This window comes from Triticum dicoccoides, chromosome 5B (assembly GCF_002162155.2).
Source record: "Triticum dicoccoides isolate Atlit2015 ecotype Zavitan chromosome 5B, WEW_v2.0, whole genome shotgun sequence".
Lineage (NCBI taxonomy): Eukaryota > Viridiplantae > Streptophyta > Magnoliopsida > Poales > Poaceae > Triticum > Triticum dicoccoides.
In genome coordinates, this window is record NC_041389.1 from 140,126,343 (window position 1) to 140,148,994 (window position 22,652).

At 47.2% G+C, this 22,652-nt stretch overlaps 1 pseudogene; it reads right to left on the reverse strand.

The window, feature by feature from the left end:
* Window positions 1-123: 123 nt before the first annotated feature.
* On the reverse strand, window positions 124-20,639 carry LOC119307859 (annotated as a pseudogene).
* Between the last annotated feature and the right edge of the window lie 2,013 nt (window positions 20,640-22,652).

Sequence of the window (22,652 nt, forward strand, 5' to 3'; positions counted from 1 at the left end):
GACTACAGCCAGACTTACATTGCCTCTAATTTCTTCTGATCCAAATATCATGCACAAAAGCTCAAAGAAAAAGGGCACTGGCAAAATAGAATCAAAGATGCCAGCAGACAGGTGCACTTTAACTAGCACATTCACATGGCAGCAAATTCAACTTAAGCATTTGCGATTTTGTACTGGATCGTTACATTACTCAGTCAGGACACGATTCATTGAAGAAATGCGTCATGGTTTAAGACACTAGTGGGAACCTGAATGGGTTGTAAGTTAGTGAGTCACCGACTCAAAATGGTAGAGAAGGTGAGACGATGCTATGGAGAGTTACGGATATAGGCTCGTACTAAAGCATAGTCTGCAACTGTAAGCAAAGGAACTCTACATGCGTTCTGGCACCATCCTTCTATACCCTTTGTAAAATGGAGCCGTGGACCTGTTTGTGATGTGGGCCCCCCCTACTGGTTTCGCCTTAGCTATCTATCTACTTGTGTGGCGCAGGTGAACTTGATCAATCTGCAGTTTCGGTGATGAGCTCCTTGAGTACGTGTTTTAGGCCATTCATCTTCTTCCGGGCTCTCTGCGAAACATTTTCATGGAAAAGGTTAGCATTTGATCAATACGGCACCCCTGGGGTTTAGGAATGATGTTTGCCTTACCATCTGAACCTCCGAGATTTTGATTTCAGCGTCGTTGAGCTGAGAACCAACTGTTCTCTCAGCATGTTGGAGGAGCTTCCTGTGTGATGCTTCTGTTGATGCAATCATAAAAGAACACCATGGTAATTCAGGTGGCAAACAGTTAGGAAAGTAGAGCATTTAAACAGATTAATTCAAGTGGCTGTATGATGATTCATTCCATTCGCCTCTTAACAATGATCACAGTGAGCTAAAACTATAATTACTTCACTGGTGACTTTCTTCTAATCGTGTGCCAATTAGGCAATCATTTCTTTTCAATTAAAAAAAATTGATTTAACCACATTATTCACCAACAAACTTCAAACCTTACAATATTGTAATCTTATGTTCCTGGATCAGTTATATGACATAAAGTTCGCAATCTGTAATCAAGTGCTCCAACAATGGTGATACTTCATAAGGCTCCGCTTTGACAAAGGTTAACATGTTCCACATTTTTGGGAGTTCGTGCAGTATCAGTTTGTAATAAATAGTCCAGCAAGTACATATTTCATTTGCATTTCGCAAGTGCAAGGTTTGAAGTTAAACTTACTTTGCTTGTCAGCTACTCCCTTCAGCTCTGCATGATAGGCTTCAAATTCCTCAAGAGAGTTCTTGCAACCGAGCAACTGCTGATTAACCTCCTCCTTAAACTTCTCATGAAGAACCCTTAACTGTTCTTGTTGCTCTGCAACCAGAAGACATAGGACCAGGTTATATCATTTGAGTAACTAACGTTTATCCAAGAGAAACAACAGAAGACATGCAAGAAAACAAGGTAAAGTACAAGGATTCACAAAGGAATCTTGCCCGGGCAAGAGGGAAGGGATTTCCTTCTTAATTCTTGCTTGATTAGATTGATACATCTCCTCTCTTTATATAGAGAGGTTTACTTGACTCCCAAGCAAGGCTTACTTGACCCCTAAGCAAGCGACCCTTATCTCTAATTAACCCTAAGACTAATGGGCCCATTAGGCCCATTACGTACTCTAACAGCCTTACTAACCAAACAGGCGACTAAATTGGTCAAACCTACCTAACTTGTGGTGTGGCATGGTTAGCACACCAACCAAATACTCCCTCCATCCATAATACTCCCTCCGTTTCTTTTTACTCCGCATATAAGATTTGGTCAAAGTCAAACTACACAAAGTTTGACCAAATTTACATAAAAAATTATGAACATCTACAATACTAAAACTATATAGTATGAAAATATGTTTCATGGTGCATCTGAATATATTGATTTCATATTGTGAATGTATATATTTTTTAATATAAAGTTAGTCAAACTCTATAATGCTTGACTTTGACCAAACCTTATATGCGGACTAAAAAGAAACGGAGGGAGTATAAGAACGTTTCTCAAGCTGTTTTAGCTTGAAAAACGTTCTTATATTATGGGACGGAGGGGGTAGGTTCTAAGCCTACATATATGCATACACAGTAAAAAGTCCAAAGAGTAGACGATACAGTAGTAAATACTCCCTCCGTCCGAAAAAGCCTGTCCTCAAATAGATGTATCTAGCACCAAGTTAGTGCTAGATACATCCATTTGAGGGACAAGCTTGGGACAAATTTTTTCGGACGGAGGGAGTAGGAAATAACCAAGCCATATTGGATAGCTGCAGACAGATTCAAAGAATTGGTACATTAAATGTTCTCAAAATACAGTATTCAGACAATGAAAGTGATTCAAGAGTTCTAAAAAGTTTTAGGATATGGCAGACCTACAAAACATTCAGGAATCGGATCATGAGCAACTTTACATGTTTCTACTACTTATTTAAGTATAAGATTATGAGAAATCTACTACTTATTTAAGTATAAGATTATGCAAATTGCTTGAGCTGAATAATCCAAATAGGTTAAGTATGAGTGGCACAATGGATCAAAACACCAGAACATCATATCTTTATAGATACAGCTTTCTGAATGGATTCTGACTAATGGGTCTAATTGTCATAAAACTCATGTTTCACAATAACAGACCACAAAATTAATTTCTGCAGTAACATAATATAGGTTGTACCTTCAAATGTTGATTCTAGTCGCTTTCTTTTAGATTTTCCTGCATTGACCAGCTTAACCCTGAAAATACAGTTGAATGCGTCAAAATAGTTACACCTCTAATATATGCGTCAAAATACAATTAGGTGTGTATATGCAGATAAGATGTAGTTTCTTGGTAGCACCGGCAAAGATCTTACACATCATCCTGCATCTGCACCTCAACTCCCTCGAGGTGCTGGCGTATTATCTCTCCAGTACCTGCCAGTATCTCAGAACTTTTGTTTCTTGTTTCAGACTTGATCTTGGTTTGAAACCTTCCCAGCACCACCAGTAACTGATCAAAAGCCCTGGTTACAATGAAGAAATGAAATTGGACCGACCAACAATATCGAATATGTATTTCTTTATACAACCTATAAAACGGACCTGGTTAGGTAGTCATCTGGGCATTGCACTGGTTCTTTGTCTGCCATTATAGTTTCTTGTGTTCCTGAATGAACTAGTAATGATGGCATATTAAATATGAACTGCAACCATTACTTGAACGCAAGAAGGTAATCAACTTTACCAGAAGTGGCAAAAGGAATTGGCGAAGGCAAGCGCCGTTTGCCTCTTCTACCATCTTTTAGATGTGATTTCCTATCCAGATTTTCTGGAGGAGATATATCAGGGCTGTCTACATCTGAAAGCCATTTGCGAGATTTATATCCTGCGCATGAAGGACCAATTATTTAGTAACACATCGCAGGTAAACAATTTTTGGATATACTATATAACAGTGTAATTTATACATCTCCAACATAATTTATACATCTCCAACAGCATGTGGGAAAAGCTTGGCTCACGTTATTAATTTTCCGGAACTTAAGTGGTCAGAATACTATACTTAAAGCAACAACAACAAAGGCTTTTAGTGCCAAACAAGGCTAACTTCCACGCGCCTCTGTCCATGGCTAGTTCATTTGGTGATATTCCAGTCCTTCGGATCTCTCTCAACGGACTCCACCCATGTCAAGTTTGGTCTACCCCAACATCTCTTGACATTATCAACACGCTTTAACCGTCCACGATGCACTGGCGCTTCTGGAGCCCTACGTTGTATATGCCCAAACCATCTCAGGCGATGTTGGACAAGCCTCACGTATATCCTCATTCTGGACCCGATCCTTGTGTGGCCACATATCCATCTCAACATGTGCATCTCTGCTACACCTAACTGTTGGACATGTCACCTTTTAGTTGGCCAACATTCAGCGGCATACAACCGTCCTATAGGACCTGCCTTTTATCTTTTGTGGCACTCTCTTGTCACAGAGGACGCCAGAAGCTTGGTGCCACTTCATCCATCCATCTTTGATTTGATGGCTCAGATCTTCATCAATATCACCATCCTTCTGCAGCATTGATCCCAAATGTCAAAAGGTGTCCTTCTGAGGTACCACCTGCCCATCAAGGCTAACCTCCTCCCCGTGCATAGTAGTACTGAAATTGCACCTCATGTACTCGGTTCTAGTTCTAGTAAGCCTAAAACCTTTCGATCCAAAGTCTGTCTCTACAGCTCTAACTTTCTATCAACCCTCATCTGACTATCGTCGACTAGCACCACATCATCCGCAAAGAGCATACACCAAGGGATATCTCCTTGTGTATCCATTGTGACCTCATCCATCGCCAAAGCAAAAAAGTTAAGGGCTCAAAGCTGACCCTTTTGGTGCAGTCCTAGTTTAATCGAGAAGTCATCAGTGCCGCCATCACTTTGTTCGCACACTTGTCACAACATTATCTTACATGTCCATGCTGAGGGCAATGTACTTTGTTGGGATTTTGTTTTTCTCCAAGGACCACTGATGGTGTCCTGGACTAGGGGGTACTCACCACGTCGTCTCTCGACCAGGTGGGTCGGGCCGAGGACCCCCATGGCGGTTCACTCATGGGCCACTTCGGGCCGCCCATGCCGTATACAAGGAGGTTTCCACAAGACTTGGCGCACAAGACAAGGACTCTCCTAAACCCTAGGCCTCCGATGTATTATATAAACCAAGGCCAGGCTAGTCAATATATAATCTAATATTCATTAGAACAATCTTGTGGTAGACACATGTACTCTGTAAGATCCCCCATATGAATACAATCAAAAGCAGGACGTAGGGTATTATCTCTTCGAGAGAGCCCAAACCTGAGTAAAATCATGTGTCCATGTTACCATCGCTCCAAGACGCCTAGCTTAGGACCCCTACTACGAGATATGCCGGATATAGAACCGACATTGGTGCTTTCATTGAGAGCCTGCAAGGTGATCGCCACGGTTCGATGGGAATCTAGATCAAACGATCAGGTGATGTTTTTCCAATTAGATCTATCCCTGGTAAATCAATTTTTTTATTAGATTATTGTTGCCGCTCGTTATATTTGATCTGCATATACGTATAAGATCGGAATAAGCAGATGATTTAACGGCGATGACCGAATTGGGGTTTCCTTCTCGATCTACATGACGAACACGGCGAGGACAGGAGTTTTGGGCGGATCGATAGCCGTCGCCCTCGCGTACGTACATGGCGCCCCGCGCATGCCTGATCTGTTGCTGCCACTCCCCTCGCCCATCAGGCCGTGGATGTGCAGATCGAGTCCCAATTTTGGGAGTCACACCAAAAGCCCCTTCATCCCCACGTGAAGACCCAGCCACTTTATCTATATGAGTAGTAATACTAGTCCACGTGGAAGCAAGCCATACTGCACACCTCCCAAGCTATGGTCAATTTAAGTCCGGTCTGACTTGATGTGTGCTCACATGACGGTGCCAGCTCCAAATGGGCTATACCTGTTAGCAGATAAATCATCAGATTACTGCGGCCGACATCTCTCGACGAACCGATATGCTGTCATTAACAGCGGGTCGCGCCATGCCGCTGCCTCCGCAAGCTGACATCATCGTCCCAGCCGAAGGGTTCCAGATGGAGCTAGCAGCGCACATGCAGGCATCAAACTAAATTTGTTGTATGTTGGTCAACTCAAGGAAAAAGAAAATGCAGTCCAACCGGCGGTCCTCTACCCAAGGACACCATGGAGCTAGCTGTGATTGATGCTTGGCAGCGCACGCGGGCAAATTCCAATCGCTCGGCGGGATACAAGGAGACCCAATCCTTCTCTCTTTTCTTTGTTATTTAATTAAGGCAGTCTTTGCTTTTTGCTAATCATATGTCTTTCTTGCACTTCCCACGTGCTAGCGCTGGTACTAGTGCTATTACTAGATGCAAATCCATGAACACCCACATGTGTCTCTTCGGATTGCTACAACAAATAAACCAGGTCTGTCAAATGGTGGCCGCATTAACGATGGTTGCGTGATGGTTCGGTCAGTTTCCCGTCCGCAGTTCGGCGAATGCCGCATCGGGAAATCGGAACGCCCTGCGAATTCAGGCTTTGTCACGCCTTCACCACATCATGCCGACGCCCTGCATCGACATTGACTTCGACGCCGGACCACATCTCTTTAAATAAATTATTATTTTTTGTAAATTAATTCCGCGAGAATTTTTTTATATATTTCTATTATTATTTTTGGACTGCATTATTTTACGTGTGTAGGTAATCGACTTCGACTGCGTCACGCGGTCACCTCGACATGCCGACATCGTCGTCCTGCCTCCGCCGATCTAATTTTGTTGTCGCCTTGGCGCGCTGCCCAGCGTCGGCATCCCCGCGGCGTCACGTCTTCAAGCCGCCGTCCAATAAGTCGACCTGCCCATCTCCTCAGCTGGGCTGGGGGCTTCGCCTCGACACTTTGGCACGGTTGTCAAGTCACTTCATCGAGCCGAGCTCTTCACTTGGCCATCTCGGGACCGGCTTGGGGGCTGGGACCTCGTCCCGCCGCAAGCTCGGACCGCGTCATCAACACCGAGCACATTAACCAGCTAAGTCGCTTTCATGCTCAATTTTTTTAATGTTTAATTCTTGTTCGGTTCGACCAAACATTATATTTGTGTTAAACAAAAAAAAAGTTGTTTATTAAAACCTAGTTTGTTAAAACTGTTGTTTATTAAAAAACACTTATTTTTCTACCGCTCCTTTCTCGGTTCTCGACTCGAGTGTGTGGTCAATAGCTGGATAGCCTGGTTTCTCTCTAAAACCGCTCGAGTTTAGTTCGCTAAACTGGCCTGAGAAGCACTCCACCTTCGGGATAGGAGGTTGAAGCTGAAGGCTGACCCGCTTCAAGTCTAGAGATCGGATGTGTCATGCACGACTGAAGCAAAGTTTATTTTAAGACCAATTTTCAGATTGGCACCAAAAAACTTGATTTAGTTCGGACGTCCAGTTTTTGCATAAGTTTTTTTATTTTGGCTTTTCAAGCTTATGGCACTTTCAAGTTATTTGTGTGTTTTTCTTTTAGGAGGCGTGACATCCTCATGACCGAGGTGCCCGGCATAATAATTCAGCTCGGGGAATCCTTTCCGACCCGCAGCTCAGCATCTTTCCTGCCGACCTCCACCTCGGCGTTGTCAAAACACACACCATATCTGGACTAGTTCCCGAGCAGTGCAATGTTGGACGCCTTTAAAGCATCGACAATATTATCAGGGGGCTGCGAGTAAAGCCAAACCCATCAAAAGTCGAGGTACTCCATGGAGTCCTCGGCAAAAAGTTCTCGGATATTGCTTTATATGCATCGGTTTCGAGTTGTGTCTTTGGTCAATAGTTGGGTTGTTCGGCTCCCATGCTTACCCTTACGTTCCCGATTGTTCGGCTAAAGGTAAAGGGAGAACCACTGCGATTGTGCTTCCGGTTCAACTGGTCAAGTGCCTCAGTGGAGAAAGCCGAAAACTGACTGTCAGTCTGTCACAATAAGCGTAAACTGGTCAGCGATTTGATGACTGTGTTAAACTATAGATCGATGGAGGTCACCCCGTGTTAAACGACGGGCCTTTCATAACATTGGCCGAAGTGTTAACGGCTTGACCTCGACTGACGCAGAACACTAACCGGGGGCTAGTAACTGGCCTCCCAACTTTAAGCTCCTATGACTAAGTGAAAGTTATAAAGCCCGCATAGCTGATTGCCTCATTTCCGCTAACACAACCGCCTCTAGGCACCAAGACGTGGCTAAGGGTTGTTTTGTTATTGCGGAAACACCCTGCATAGCATCTACTAAGGGATGGAAGCCGACGATGGGCCACTTTCAAATGATAAACAGTCGCAACGGAGTCAAAATAAACATATCATCAACGTTTGTATTCAATATACGAGTGCTGCCTTCCGTAATCATCGTTATAAAGCCACAAATATGCATCAATTTGACTTAAGATTTTGGCCAAGTTGGGTTGCCTGGCTCCTGTGCTTACCCCCTACGTTCCCGATAGTTCGGCTAGGGGGTAAAGGGAGCACCTCTGTGATTGTTACTTCCGGGTCATCCGGGTTAGTACCTCAGGCTGGGTAAAGCCGAAAGCTAGCCATCTTTAAGAATATGATTGGCCGGCAACGACGGAAGTGAAATTTTAGGTTCACTAAAAACCACAGAGTTCAGGAACTTTTCCCAAACTAAATCCTCCCACATTGATCGGAGGTGAGGTTTCATGATCATGATCATCATGACAACCCAAAGAAAGGAACTGATAGCGGTACTATTTTCTTTGGAAGATGTTTCTTACGTTAAATAGTAATATAACATATCTCTCTGCGTACCTTTGTTTATAAAACCGTATGGCCGGATTGCCTCGTTTTCCATAAATCTTTGCCCTTATAACGGCTTTATAAAGTAGGAAAACACTCCTCAGCTACTGGCCGAGGAGGTTGAAGCCGATGGTCGGTCAAGAAAGTTTGTACAATGCGGATCGAGCATTAATGATGTAAAGTACTTTGGTACATAGAATCATTACACATACTAGACAAAGTTCATTTACTTCAAGTCGCCTATTAAAAAGTCGAGGGCGCGGTCTTGTTGAGACAGCCGAGCAGCCGGAATTTAATTTTCTGTCAAACGGATATCGATCTTTAATTCGGCCACTCGTGCCCACATTAAGGCTCGGGGGCTACTGGGCTTCGCGCTTATCATTTACAAATATTAAAGGGGCACATCAATCCCCTGATGTGGTGTTGCCACCCGACCATCACTATCTCCTCTAATATATTTGTTATGGCACTGCTAGAAGGAGGGCGCGAGAGAGCCGGCCGGGGGCCTTTTTGCCCACGGCCGGGCAAGAGGGAAGGGATTTCCTTCTTAATTCTTGCTTGATTAGATTGATACATCTCCTCTCTTTATATAGAGAGGTTTACTTGACTCCCAAGCAAGACTTACTTGACCCCTAAGCAAGCGACCCTTATCTCTAATTAACCCTAAGACTAATGGGCCCATTAGGCCCATTACGTACTCTAACACTACACCCCACCTGGACATGCAGCTTGTCCTCGAGCTGCAGCCTAACCAACTTATAACCATGACTCAACGCAACACAAACCTAACACCTAAAAACAAGCCTTTTACATCTCGGCTTGTTTTATTATTCTCAACCTGGAATGGACTGGGACGCTTTATTTTGGACCCCTTAACAAAAAGTGGACATCATCCGCACGTCGGACGTGCACGTGTACAGCCACCTGGATCCCATGGACACCACCTGGACAAAAGGAGTGCATGAGTATGACCACCTGGAAGTGGTCGCAAGAGTGACCAGCAGAGGCGCCCTCAGGGCGGCCAGTGGCGGAATGCAGTGGTGCTACGCGGTGCGCTGCTGTCGGTGACACCATGCCTTCTCCCTGCTGGACGGCTGTTGGTTTGCACCGCACAGGGAAGAGTGGAGGGCTTGCGATGGAGAATGACAAGGAGGGGTGCGCCCCCCCCCCCAACCACCGATGTCGCAGACTTTGAGGTCGCTGCCCGCGGGGAAAACAACATGCCCGCCGCCCGTGGGGGAAATCGCATGCCCAAGATCCCCGACGCAGCGGATGAGATCGAGGTCCTTTGCGCAGCGAAGGACAATTTGGAGGAGCGGCAACTGCAGACCACGCATCTCCCGCACACGCCGACGCGCTAGGAGGCCGCGCGCAGCAACCCGCAGCCTCACCGCTGCCGACACGTGGCGGGTAGTGATCCAAGACGGAAATAGTGACTGGACTTGGTGAAGTGGGACTCCCGCCGGTGCGGTCGATGCAGGACCGGAGCTGACCGGCGGTGGCTGCTGCAACTGCAGCGGCTGCTGCGGCATAGCGCCGGGCGCGGCGGAGGCCGCTAGGAGCGGCGGCTGCCACTGCAGCCAGGGCTGGGCGGTGGTGGCGATGAATGGCAACTGCAGCGGCTGCTGCAGTGGCCTGGCGAGCGCGGCAAAGGCCGCCTGGTGCGGCGGCTGCCATGGCAGCCACAGCGGCGCAGGGGCGGCGATGGGCGCTCGAGGCGCGGCGGGAGCCGGCACCGGCCACTGCGGCCACTGTGGGGCGGCGGCGGGCAGCGGCGGCAGCTGCAGCTGGGGCTGCAGCGTCCCAGCGAACGCCGCGGAGGCCCCTGGATGCGGCGAGTACCACGGCAGGGCCGGTGGCCCGGTGGCGGCGGTCGGCGGCAGGGGCAGCGGCGGCCTGTAGGGGCTGGCCAGGTACAGCCGAATCCCCTGGACGGCTGTGACGAGGTCGTTGAGGACCCCGATGCTCTCCTCCGGGGTGTAGGCGGCGGCCGGTGGTGCGATGGAGGGCGCCAGCATCTGGGCGGTGGCGTCGCCGGAGGATGCGACCAGCGGCGCGGACGGGGAGGGCAGCGGCGCGGTGGTGACGGTCGGCAGCGGAAGCGACGGGGTGGGCGGCGGCGAAGACATGATCGGAACTGAGCTACCTGATACCAAATTGTTATGGCGCTGCTAGAAGGAGGGCGCGAGAGCCGGCCGGGGGCCTTTTTGCCCACGGCCGGGCAAGAGGGAAGGGATTTCCTTCTTAATTCTTGCTTGATTAGATTGATACATCTCCTCTCTTTATATAGAGAGGTTTACTTGACTCCCAAGCAAGGCTTACTTGACCCCTAAGCAAGCGACCCTTATCTCTAATTAACCCTAAGATTAATGGGCCCATTAGGCCCATTACGTACTCTAACAATATTACACTGTGTTTCTGTTCCTACGTATGTTGTCGAGCAAGGAGTTGATCCTCGGGCCAATTTCGCGAATCGATCTAAGTCTTAGGGGCTAGGATCAGCGGTTTCATGTTTTCCTTTACGTGCATCTCGGATTTTAGGCCGACACACACCTTGAGGGCTACTGGCTATACATCTCGCCAGCAAATAAATTGCACCAATCGAAAATATATCTGCAAAAAATCAGCCCAAGACCGAGGTGGTACACCACCTCGGATACAGTCCGGCGTTGGACCTCGGATACAGTCCGGTGTTGGAGCGTGGATACAGTCCAGCGTTGGAGCTCGGCTGCAAAAAGACACCTCGGATGCAGTCCGGCGTTGGAGCTTGGATACAGTCCAGCGTTGGAGCTCGGACGAGAGAGGACACCGCCACACGGGAAACACTTCAAACCCGAGGTGTGGCGTAAAAATAACAAGGCATTAATAAAGGCCGAGAACTTAAAGAGGCTCCTCGGATACCCGACGTGTAAACTCTTCGGATTCACTTCGGCGATCCTCAAGATCAAAGATGAGAAGATTTGTTGAACCAGTTTTCAAGACCGACGACCGAAGGCGTAGAACAGTTCGAAAGGACCAAGGAGCGTCCCCAACTTGAAGACCGGTTCAAGGGGGCTACTGATGGTGTCTTGGACTAGGGGGTACTCACCACGTCGTCTCCCGACCAGGTGGGTCGGGCCGAGGACCCCCATGGCGGTTCACTCATGGGCCACTTCGGGCAGCCCATGCCGTATACAAGGAGGTTTCCACAAGACTTGGCGCACAAGACAAGGACTCTCCTAAACCCTAGGCCTCTGATGTATTATATAAACCAAGGCCAGGCTAGTCAATAGATAATCTAATATTCATCAGAACAATCTCGTGGTAGACACATGTACTCTATATTATCCCCCATATGAGTACAATCAAAAGCAGGACGTAGGGTATTATCTCTTTAAGAGAGCCCGAACCTGGGTAAAATCCTGTGTCCATGTTACCATCGCTCCAAGACGCCTAGCTTAGGACCCCTACTACGAGATATGCCGGATATAGAACCGACACCCACCACATAACATTCAGCGGTATCTTATCATAGGCCTTCTCAAGCCAATGAACACCATATGCAGGTCCTCCTTTTGCTCCTTGTATCTCTGCATAAGTTATCGTACCAAGAAAATGGCTTCCATGGTCGACCTCTCAGGCACGAAACCAAACTGATTTTTGGACGCGCTTGTCATTCTTGTTAAGCGGTGCTCAATGACTCTCTCCCTTAGCTTATTGTATGGCTCATCGACTTAATTTCACGGTAACTAGTACAACTTTGAAAATCCCCAATGTTCTTGAAGAGCGGTACTAATACACTCCACCTCCGTTCTTCGGACATCTTGTTTGCTTGAAAATGAGGTCGAAAAGTTTAGCTAGCCATACTATCGATATGTCTCTGAGGCCTCTCTACACCTCAATGAGTATACCTAACCTCAGACTCCTGGATTCGTCGCACAAAACGCATGTTGGTATCATCAAAGGAGTCGTCCAGCTCTATGGTAGAGCTCTCATTCTCTCAATTGAATAGCTTGTCGAAGTACTCTCGTCATCTATGCTTGATCTCCTGGTCCTTCACCAGAAGTCAATCTGCTCCGTCCTTATGCATTTGACTTGATTGACATCCTTGGTCTTCCTCTCTAGGATCTTGGCCATCTTATAGATGTCCCTTTCGCCTTCCTTCGTGTTTAAACGCTGGTAGAGGTCCTCATACGCCTGATCCTTGCTTCACTCACAGCTTGCTTTGCGGTATTCTTGCCACCTTGTACTTCTCTATGTTGTTTGCACTCCAATCCAGGTGTAGGCGTCTGAAACAGTCTTCCTTCTCATTAATAGCCTTCTGGACATATTGTGCATCACCTCCTTCCTGCCAAGGGCCCTCCTTAATAACCCTCTCCTTGAAAGCCCAACCTGCCTCTCCCTTGAGCTTCCAACACTTCGTTCTAGCGACTTTAGCGCGCTTACCCCGCTGGACACGAATTCGAAAGCAAAAGTCAGCCACTACAAGCTTATGTGGAGGGACAACACTCGCTCTAGGTATCACCTTGCAACCAAGGCAAGCACGCATGTCTTCTCTTCTCGAGAGGGCAAAATCAATCTAGCTGAAGTGTTGAGCACTACTAAAAGTCACTAGATTGGATTCTCTCTTTTTAAAGATGTTGTTAGCTAAGATCATGTTGTAGGATAGAGCAAAGCTTAGGAAATCATGCCCTTATTGATTCCAACTGCCATAGCCAAAGCCCCCATGATATGACAAAGTGAATAATTGGCACTAATAATCCAGTAATTGTTCAAGTTGTTAGCGATGTTTCAGTTATATCAACACAGACTGATGATGCATATGTGCCAAAGTATGTTGGCGTTGATAAGAAATACGATGAGAAGATTGCAAATTTAGCTGTACATGCATGCATACTATGGCATTGACAGAGATGCACTTGCATAAGAAAGAGGAAAATAAGATACTGAAATATCATATGGTCAGCTGGCCTGACATTTGCAAGCCCCGGGAGCAAGGTGGCCTTGGTATCATGTGTTCTCAACGGATGAATATCGCCCTCCTCTCCCGCTGGCTTTGGCGAATCTCACAAGGGCACGATGGACTTTGGCTTGACATCATCCAGAACAAATACTTGCGCGGACAGCCCCTCGCCTTTTGCCAAAAGTCTGGAGGCTCTCAGTTCTGGCAGTCGATTGTCCAGCTTCTTCCGGTTCTCCGTATCGGGACCTCCATCTCCGTGGGCTCGGGAGCAGCGACGCTGTTCTGGTTTGATCGTTGGGCCGGGGACACTCCCTTCGCGGCTCGCTTTCCTGACCTCTTCTCCATCGCCGTCGACCCCGTGATTTCTGTTGATAGGGCCCTTCTTGACTTAGGGCGCCTTGCTTTCCGGCGGGCATTTGGCCCCATGGAATCCGCCGCCTGGCGTGAGTTGCTTGACTGTGTTGCTCTCCACGAACCGTTGGTGGATGGTGGCCCTGACCTGGTGCGATGGCGCCTTGAGCCTTCAGGCCAATTCTCCACCAAGTCGCTGTACATGGCCATCGCTCCATCCTCCGCCCCCCCTCCCCCTATCGACGGTTTGGTCCATCCGCCTGCCCCTGAAGATCCGTATCTTCATGTGGCAATGGATTCGCGGTCGGAACCCGTCCGGGGTGGAGGTGCGAAAGCGAAATGGCCCGGGTACTGGCATCTGCCTGCTCTGTGGGGTTCCCGAAGACTCGAACCACATTTTCTTCTCCTGCGTCTCCGCCCAGTTCCTCTGGAGCTGTTTTCGCGAAGCGGTCGGTGGAGATTGGTGTCACACCAACTTCCGGGACTTATTTGCCGAACTCCAGATGTCCCCCGCGACTTCTCGCCACATTAGGTGGCTTGAGATTGGGGTCCTTGCCTGGACCCTCTGGACCGTCCGCAATAAGCTAGTGATTCAGCACACTCCTCTTCGTCGGGCTGCTGACGCTCTTTTCAAACTCTCGGGTTTCTTGCAGCTTTGGCGGCCGCTTAACCGCCCCCTGGACCGCGTCGCCATCTCCGCCTTCATCGCAGGCCTCCGATCGATGGCCGTCCGCCTGTCGCCGCCGCCTCCGCCAGAGCCAGACTAGGCGATTTCTTCGTCCGGCGTGCTCTGTCCTTTTTTCTTTTTTGGGCTTGTTGAGTTGTACCCTCAGCAGAACCTATGTACTTTATTGTGAGACTTGGGTGTGTGCGTGTGTGTGGACTTGATTCTGTATGTTTGCTCTCTAGCGGTTTGCTTTATTTATAAAGCGGGGCGAAAGCCTTTTTCAGTAATAAGATACTGAACGTGCATGCATTACGTGGGAAGAGGTACATGTGTGTGCATGGAAGGAAGGGTTCATACACTAGCACGTTGGTTCAAGGTGTGCATCAATCTGGTTGTTTGTTTTGGTTGCCACTTCCAGAACAAGTCCAGGTTGTACACGTACAGGAGATTTGTCTCTTTGAGATTGATCACAAAATCCTAGTCTGCTACTTCTTCTCAAGTTAATAACCCCATGCACCCCTTCAAAACTTGTGTTAGATGTGCCCACATGGCCATTGAGGTGTCCTCCTATGAAGAGCTTCTCGCCAATAGGTACACAACTGGCCATGTCCTCCAGGCCTTCCCAGAACTCCCTCTTGGTGCTCTCATTGTGGCCTACTTGCGGGGCATATGCGCTGATAACATTAAGAACCAAGTCCCCAACGACCAGCTTAGACCAGGATAATCCCGTCCCCATGCCTCTTGATGTCTACCACTCCATACTTGAGACTCTTGGCAAAAAACACTTAGCAAAAAACACTAATGAAACGCATTTAAAATAGCATGAATGCACATGACAGAATATACCACATGTTGCTTCTATTCCATCTGAATGGCTTCTCATGAGCAAGCACTTCATACAATAGTTAAGAGTGAGTGTGTCATGCTTTGGAGAGCCTTAACCTTAAAGACACAGTAGGACTGTTGGATGCTCAGGTGCTGATAGTGATTGATCAATGATTGCTATGAAAAAATGGTGGAAATAAAGCTGATGCAATAAGTAGGACTACCGGTCATAGCTAAAAAAAACATGCCTAAGCTCTAAGTGATAGCAAAACACACCTAGCGTTTAATGTGCACATATTTGCGCTTAAGCATGTGCTTTGGTTAGAAAAGTGCATGGCAGTGGGAAAATGCAAATTAACACCTTGCGTTTCAAAAAAAAAACTTTGCTATTGGATGCTCTGACTCCCAATGTTTAACTTTTTTTTCAGGAAAAAGGACAGGAGCTCTGTCAATAGTATTTAACCGGTAATAGATACACAGAGAAACAGTCAATTTATATATGTAAATACATAAAGGAAAATGTGCCCCAGAAGAGTATTGTCCTCATGCAGAACAGAAGGGATAATATGATAGCATTAATCTTGACATGCATAGGTTAGTTAGTGGCATAGCCGGCCGCGTCGTGGAGTCAGTACGTGGTTAGTTGGTGTGTAGCCAAGTCAAGTGCATGCGCTTAGTGGTTGTTAGCTAGCGTGGTGCGTCAGTGTATGCATGTTGGCCTAGTCTTGTGCGTGAGTGGCATAGGAGCCGGGCAGGCTGTTGCCCTGGTAGCGTGTGTGCGCGTGTGCTACTTAAACAGATGTAGGTGGTAGAGCAAGAGTAGCCAGAGAGAGATGTAGCCTCTCGGAGTGTATGTGTACTCGCCGTGGGGTGGTGTGTGTGTGGCAGAGTTCGAGCTCGCCGGAAATACAAGGGGCTGTTTGTGCGGCCGGAGGCGTTTGTGCGCCGGGAAACCTCGTGTCCTCTCTCTCTCTTGTTTCTTCCTTGTCTCCGGTGATCGCCGTGGTTCAGTGAGTAGGCTAGACACCAACAATTGGTATCATGAGCTGGTTCATCTTGGGCGTCGTTCTCCTTGCCGGAGGCGTGCCGGCGGTGGCGGAGTTCGCCGGCGGCTGCACGATGCTCCGGGCCGTGTGTCGGTCTATGGAGGTGCGCGGTGCGGCGACGAGGCCGCGGTGCCTGCGGCGGCACAGTGAGGAGGCCGCGGAGGACCTTCGTGGTGGCGACTTCAACGACACACAGCGGCATGGCGGCATGGAGGTGTTGCGCTGCGGTTGAGGCTGCAGCGGTGCAAGGCAATAAGCCGTGGCGGCGAGCCAGGCGCGACCGGTGCGTGTTATGGGTGCGCACTGGACGCGTCGGGCGCGTCGGGACCACGGGCGCGCGTACGAGCGTGCAGTTGACGTTGGGAGGAGGCGTATGTCGCCGTTGTGCTCGAGTCCGTGCTCGAGTTCGGCTACATCCTTCCGGCGTTTGTCGCTGGCGGCTGCCATGGCGGACGTGGAGGCGGCGAGCCGTGAGCGTCTGGTGCGGTCGGGCTCGGCGGGCGCGTCGGGTGCGTGCGGAATGTGCGGGACGCACTGGTGCGGTCGGGCTCGTTGGGCGCGTCGGGTGCGTGCGGAACGTGCAGGGTGCAAAGGGACGCCAGGCGTGTGTCGCCGGCGGAGAAGGAGCTCGGCGTGTGTCGCCGGAGTCGTGACGGAGCATCGTGCGACAGGCGTCGGTGCGCCAGGTCGGGTCCACGGGCTGGCTCACGGCTGTGACGACGACAACGACGCAAGCTGCATCAACTCCGGCGACGACAGGCACACGGCACGTCGCAGCGGGCGCGGAGGCGCGTGATGATGTCAAGCGAAGGCGTTCAAGACGACGGTCGACGGCAAGGCATATCAAGATTAGGAAGGAAATTGATAGCATTAATCTTGACATGCATAGGTTAGTTAGTGGCATAGCCGGCCGCGTCGTGGAGTCAGTACGTGGTTAGTTGGTGTGTAGCCGAGTCAAGTGCATGCGCTTAGTGGTTGTTAGCTAGCGTGGTGCGTCAGTGTATGCATGTTGGCCTAGTCTTGTGCGTGAGTGGCATAGGAGCCGGGCAGGCTGTTGCCCTGGTAGCGTGCGTGCGCGTGTGCTACTTAAACAGATGTAGGTGGTAGAGCAAGAGTAGCCAGAGAGAGATGTAGCCTCTCGGAGTGTATGTGTACTCGCCGTGGGGTGGTGTGTGTGTGGCAGAGTTCGAGCTCGCCGGAAATACAAGGGGCTGTTCGTGCGGCCGGAGGCGTTTGTGCGCCGGGAAACCTCGTGTCCTCTCTCTCTTGCTTCTTCCTTGTCTCCGGTGATCGCCGTGGTTCAGTGAGTAGGCTAGACACCAACATAATAGTACTCTGTAAACTAACACCGTCACCTTCGGTTTTATAAATGTAGCACTAAATCTGAAAGGAACAAAACATACTCTAGAGAACTATTGATTTGCATGTAAATAGTATTAATGTGTATTGAAAGTTGCAAAGTCAGTATTCTGACCTTTCCCAAAGCTTGGAATAGAAATTTGAGCCATTTCATCTTCAGTTGGCGGAATGGGTGAAAGAATTGGTTGTTTTTTGTCCTCGCTTTCTTCTGGAGAATTAGGACATCCACTGTTACGTAACTCATCGGTTTTATCCATCCCGTCCTGGATATCAGCAGTACATGAATGAGTGACAAACAGATAGAGTTACTCTGTGACATGAGTATAGAGAAAACAAATTTACAATGGCTGGGAAAAGATTTATAGAGTTGGAAAGCCTACCAATGGCTCAGACCCTGGATCAGAAGTATAGGAGCTTGATCTTGACCTGTTCACACTTTTTGGATACTTGGGGCTGTATGTGTCATCATGTAGCATTTCACTTCTATCGCGGTAGCCATTTACATTAGTTGCAAAAGTAGGACTCACAAAGTCATCTCGCATGTCTCTGAATCTGTCTGCCAATGGACTGGCAAACTTCTCTCCAAGTTTACCATTTACCTGGGGATTTGCCTCATTGTCCCATGGGTACATTTTCGGTTCAGGTGATGCACTAGCAGCACCAGATGGTGGCGAGTTAAAATTATTTCCCGGTGCTTTATGTGCCTGGGGGCTTCTGTCTGAAGCTTTGCTCAAATTAGCATTCCCCTTGCGGTGCAGCAATGAAGAATAATTTTCCTTGCTCTTTGATGAAATATTCTGAGAAGAGAGCTTATCTTCACCCGCATTCAGTGTCGTGGGCAGCAACTTTTCTGAAAACTGCATCTTCTGAGGCCCAACTTTAGCCATTCCATTCAGCAGTTTCTCCCTTGTAGGGCTTCCAGAACAGCTCTCAGCAGTTTTCCCAGTTCGTGACAAAGAAGAAAAGGAGGTGGTTTTCTCTCCTTTATTCTCTGATGGTGCATTTCTAGAAGATAGCTGTCCTCCCCAATCATCCGGTGTGATCTTTTCAGAGATCATGTCAGAACAATGGACCTTCTTAAGCTCTACTTTAGCCTTCCTATTTGAGCTTCTAAGATTTCTCAGGCAGCCAGGGTTACCAATTGCAGATTTCCCCGCAGTTTTGGGTGTGCATTTCTCATCAAAAATAAATACATTGTCCAGTGTTTTCTTTTTGGGTGCAGAACATGAAGTAGACAATGGTTTCTTTGCACTCTGGCTCTTATCCTGCTTCTTGGAGACTGTTGGTGCTTTCTTGCGACCCAAGGTGCGAGTAACAGGCCTTATTTCAACTACTTGTGGAGTATAAGAATCTGACTCAATTGGATCAGTGGATGGTTTACTCTTTGCATAGGTAGCTGTTTGACAGCTCAGCAGATCAGGTGTCTTGATATTATCAGGAAAAGGTGATGTGTAGACCTTCTTGTTCCCTGAAGATGGTCCATTGGCAGTTAAACTTTTAGGTTGGTTAGGTGTCTCATTGTCTTCAGGGTTTGGTGAAGCAACAGTATGCTTGGTTTGTGATGTACCAAGGATCTCCCACAGCTTCATCCTGAGAACTTCGCTGTTGGGTTTGGTTTTATCTGCAGATTCCACTTGGCGCTTTCCTTGTGAATTCACAAAGGGCGTCTCTTGCAGTTGGTCGAGCTGGCTGTCTCGTTCTTTTCTTGTTCCAAAGGAAAAGGTTCCGGTTTGCTCACGTGCATGGTCATCAGGTTGTGATAGAGAAGCCTTAACAGGGGCGGCTTCGGGTGCCTCTGTAGCAGATCCGCCATGGTTTGCAGCTTCTTGTGAGACCCAGAATGATGCACTATAACCTTTCAGGGGTCTAGATCTTCCATCGGTTCCCTGAGACAGGTTCCTCTCGAATGGACAGTAGCAGCATCTCTGCTTCTTGATACAGAACCTGGCCTTGGAATTGGGATGCCAATTGATACCTTAGGAAATTTACCAGATGGATACAGGTTGCTGGCCAAACTCCAGTAATCACTTGATGTAGCCTAGACACATCATAATGCATGAGTTGTTAAATACTCCTCTGCTCTTATATTTCTTTACAGAGGGAGTACTACTGTGAAAGAAAAGCTAAAGCTGAAACAGGTGGCACATCCTACAATTTAGCAGAGGAAGTTGTTACTCACCTTCTGGATATTCGGCTTTTCAATTTCCGCCATTGCAGCTTCTGGGATAATAACAGACCAAATTAACTAAAGTTGAATCTGATAAAAGGAGAACAAGAGAATTAGGTAAGGTTCCACCAATGTTAGAGCATCTTTTAGGATCAAATTGAGCTCCACAGATGTATAAATAGTTATACAATATGAGACTATAAGTCATGCCTGAGACCAAATTTGGAAATGCACAGAAGACATAACTGTGCAAAATATTCTCGTCAAGTGCAACTTATGCCAGGTCTGAATTGCTATGCAGTACTATAATGAGTCAAATTGAATATGCTGCTGAGAGTAAGAGCATACCAACCAGATCGACTTAGCTTACTAGGAGAAATACTAGGACCAGCCCCTTCTAAGCATATTGAATTAATATAAAAGACTAAATAACAGGTGCAACTGTGTCATAGAGCACCGGACTAAACGTGGTCTCAGCATTCAGAGATCGTCTTCCACAAGCATTACAGCTTAGGTCGAGTAACTTAACTCGGGAAAGCAATACTGACACATTTTAAGACTTGCGGCAGCGAACCGCGTGTAAAAAAACATTCCAACAATAAGATCCATGGAGGATCAGGTGTTCCATAGCAACCAATCGGAACCGAGCGGACCACAGCGAAATCAGACGACGTGAGCGGGAAAAAAAATGCAATAACAAGCGTGCAACCGAGGCGAAATTAGAACGTATAGATTAGGAAATCCACAGATGGGCACCTAATTCCAACCAATAAACCCTAAAAGTTCGCGTGCGGCGGCGAGGTACACCGGGGTAGCAGGCCGGCGGCGAGGTAGACCAGGGGCGCGGCCGGCGGCAGGGAAGACCTAGGCTTCGGTCGCCATGGTCGCCAGAGAGAGAGAGAGAGGTGAGGGGTGGCGGGAGGGGGGGATATTTCGGGAGGGGTGGCGGGGTGTTCGGGAGGAGGGGTGGCGATTTCCGGAGGAAAAAGTTCATTTTAAACCTTAAACTTGCAGCCAAGGAGTCGTTTCGGCAGAGGTGAGCTGAATCAAAATCCAATTTCAATGGTTGGCACTCTGAACTTATTAATCCTGGTTTAAATCAAACCCTGAAACTGTTTGAACATCAGGAAAGAGATGATCCTGAGATTACATCTCTCAGGTCGCTCCTTTGATGGGCCGGCCAACCTGCAAAATAGTAACAATTTTTATTTTTTACAAATAGGTGCATGATATTGAAAAATGTTCGCAAATCAGAAAAAATGTGTAAAAATATTCTTAAATACAAAAAAATCAGGAGTTTGGAAAACTGTTCGTGAACTAAAAAATGTTCGCAAATCTGGAAAGAAATTGGGAAATAGAAAATATTCTCAATTTGAAACATCTTCAGGAGTTTGGAAAAATGTTCGCAAATATGAAAAGGGTTCCTGCATTCGAAAAATTTCCATGAACTCCAAAATGTTTTGAATATTTAAAAACTGTTCATGAATTTGAAAAAATATCATGAACTAAAAAATGGAAAAAAAACACGAACTCAAAAATGGAAAAAAAATCACGAACTCGAAAATGTTTGCAAAATTATAAAGTGTTCATGAATTTGAAAAAATGTTCATGAGTTTGAAAATCTTTCGTGAAGTTGAACCAATGTCCACAAACTCGAAACATGTTCGCGAAGTCAAAATATATTTGTGAATTTGAATTAGTTTTCATGATTTTATTTTTAAAACATTCACAAGTTTGAAAGATGTTCAAGAATTTTATTCAAAAATATACATCAAAGTAGATGCATAATGTTCAAAAAAAGAAATCAGGTAATAAAATAGAAAAAAAGAAAGAAAAAAGTAAATAAAAAATGTCTAAGGAAATTGTAAATTAAAAAGAAACAAAAAGGGATATAAAATGATAATAGAAATTACGGAAACAGAAAATCAAAAGAGAGAAAAAAGAGTTATTCGCCACGAGTATGGAAAAAAAGAAATTACGAAAACCAGCTTAAATTCGCTACGCAAGGGGGCACAAATACAAAAAGAAATCGGTTACTGGACGACCCGCATGAAACTAGAGGTGGAAAATAAATATGACAGGTGGGTCAAATCAGACAGCCAAAGTAGCAAATTATCCCATTTTGGGATATGTTGGGGATATAACCCCACGGTGAGACTCGCCCTAGCAGGGTCGAGTTAGGTTGTTGGCGACTCAATAAGAAAGCCTTAGACAGGCCCAAGAAACCAAGACACAGAGCCAGGAGGCGGCTTACTAGGTGGACCGATTGAAGGCCCAAGACCAGAAGACGGTGCGTGACCCGGAAGTGTAAGCCGCCCCATGACGACTTGCCAAAGAAGGCAAAGGGATTTAGAGCCGGGGTCGGTTATGAAGTATAAGCCTGAAAGTGCGTTATATCAACTAGAGAGGGGGTGAATAGGCGATTTTTATGAATTCTTCACTGAGGAATTTGCCGGTGAGGAAATTCCTTAGCGAAGAACTACAAGCAGCGGAATAAGTACTCAGAAGTAAGCATAACAGAATACAAGCATGGTCATCATGATGAAATGAAGACTAGCACAGAGTACAAAAAGCGTAATCACAGGATAACACAAGATGAAGACAAACAGACTGAAGAAATTGAACTGAGGAAATAGAGAAAGTCTTCAGTCAAAGTCTTCAAACACAGATATGAACAAACATTCAACACAGTAATGAGGAAATGAAAGAGTTGAGGAAATAGAACCAGTTAGGTTGGTGAAGACAATGATTTGGTAAACCAGTTCCAATTGTTGTCTCAGTTGTACGTCTGGTTGGAGCGGCTGAGTATTTAAACTCGAGGACACGCAGTCCCGGACACCCAGTCACTGAGCACGCAGCTCAGGACACCTAGTCCTCACTGTATTCTCCTTGAACTAAGGCCACGCGGCCTCGTCCAATCACTCGTGGTAAGTCTTCAGGTGAC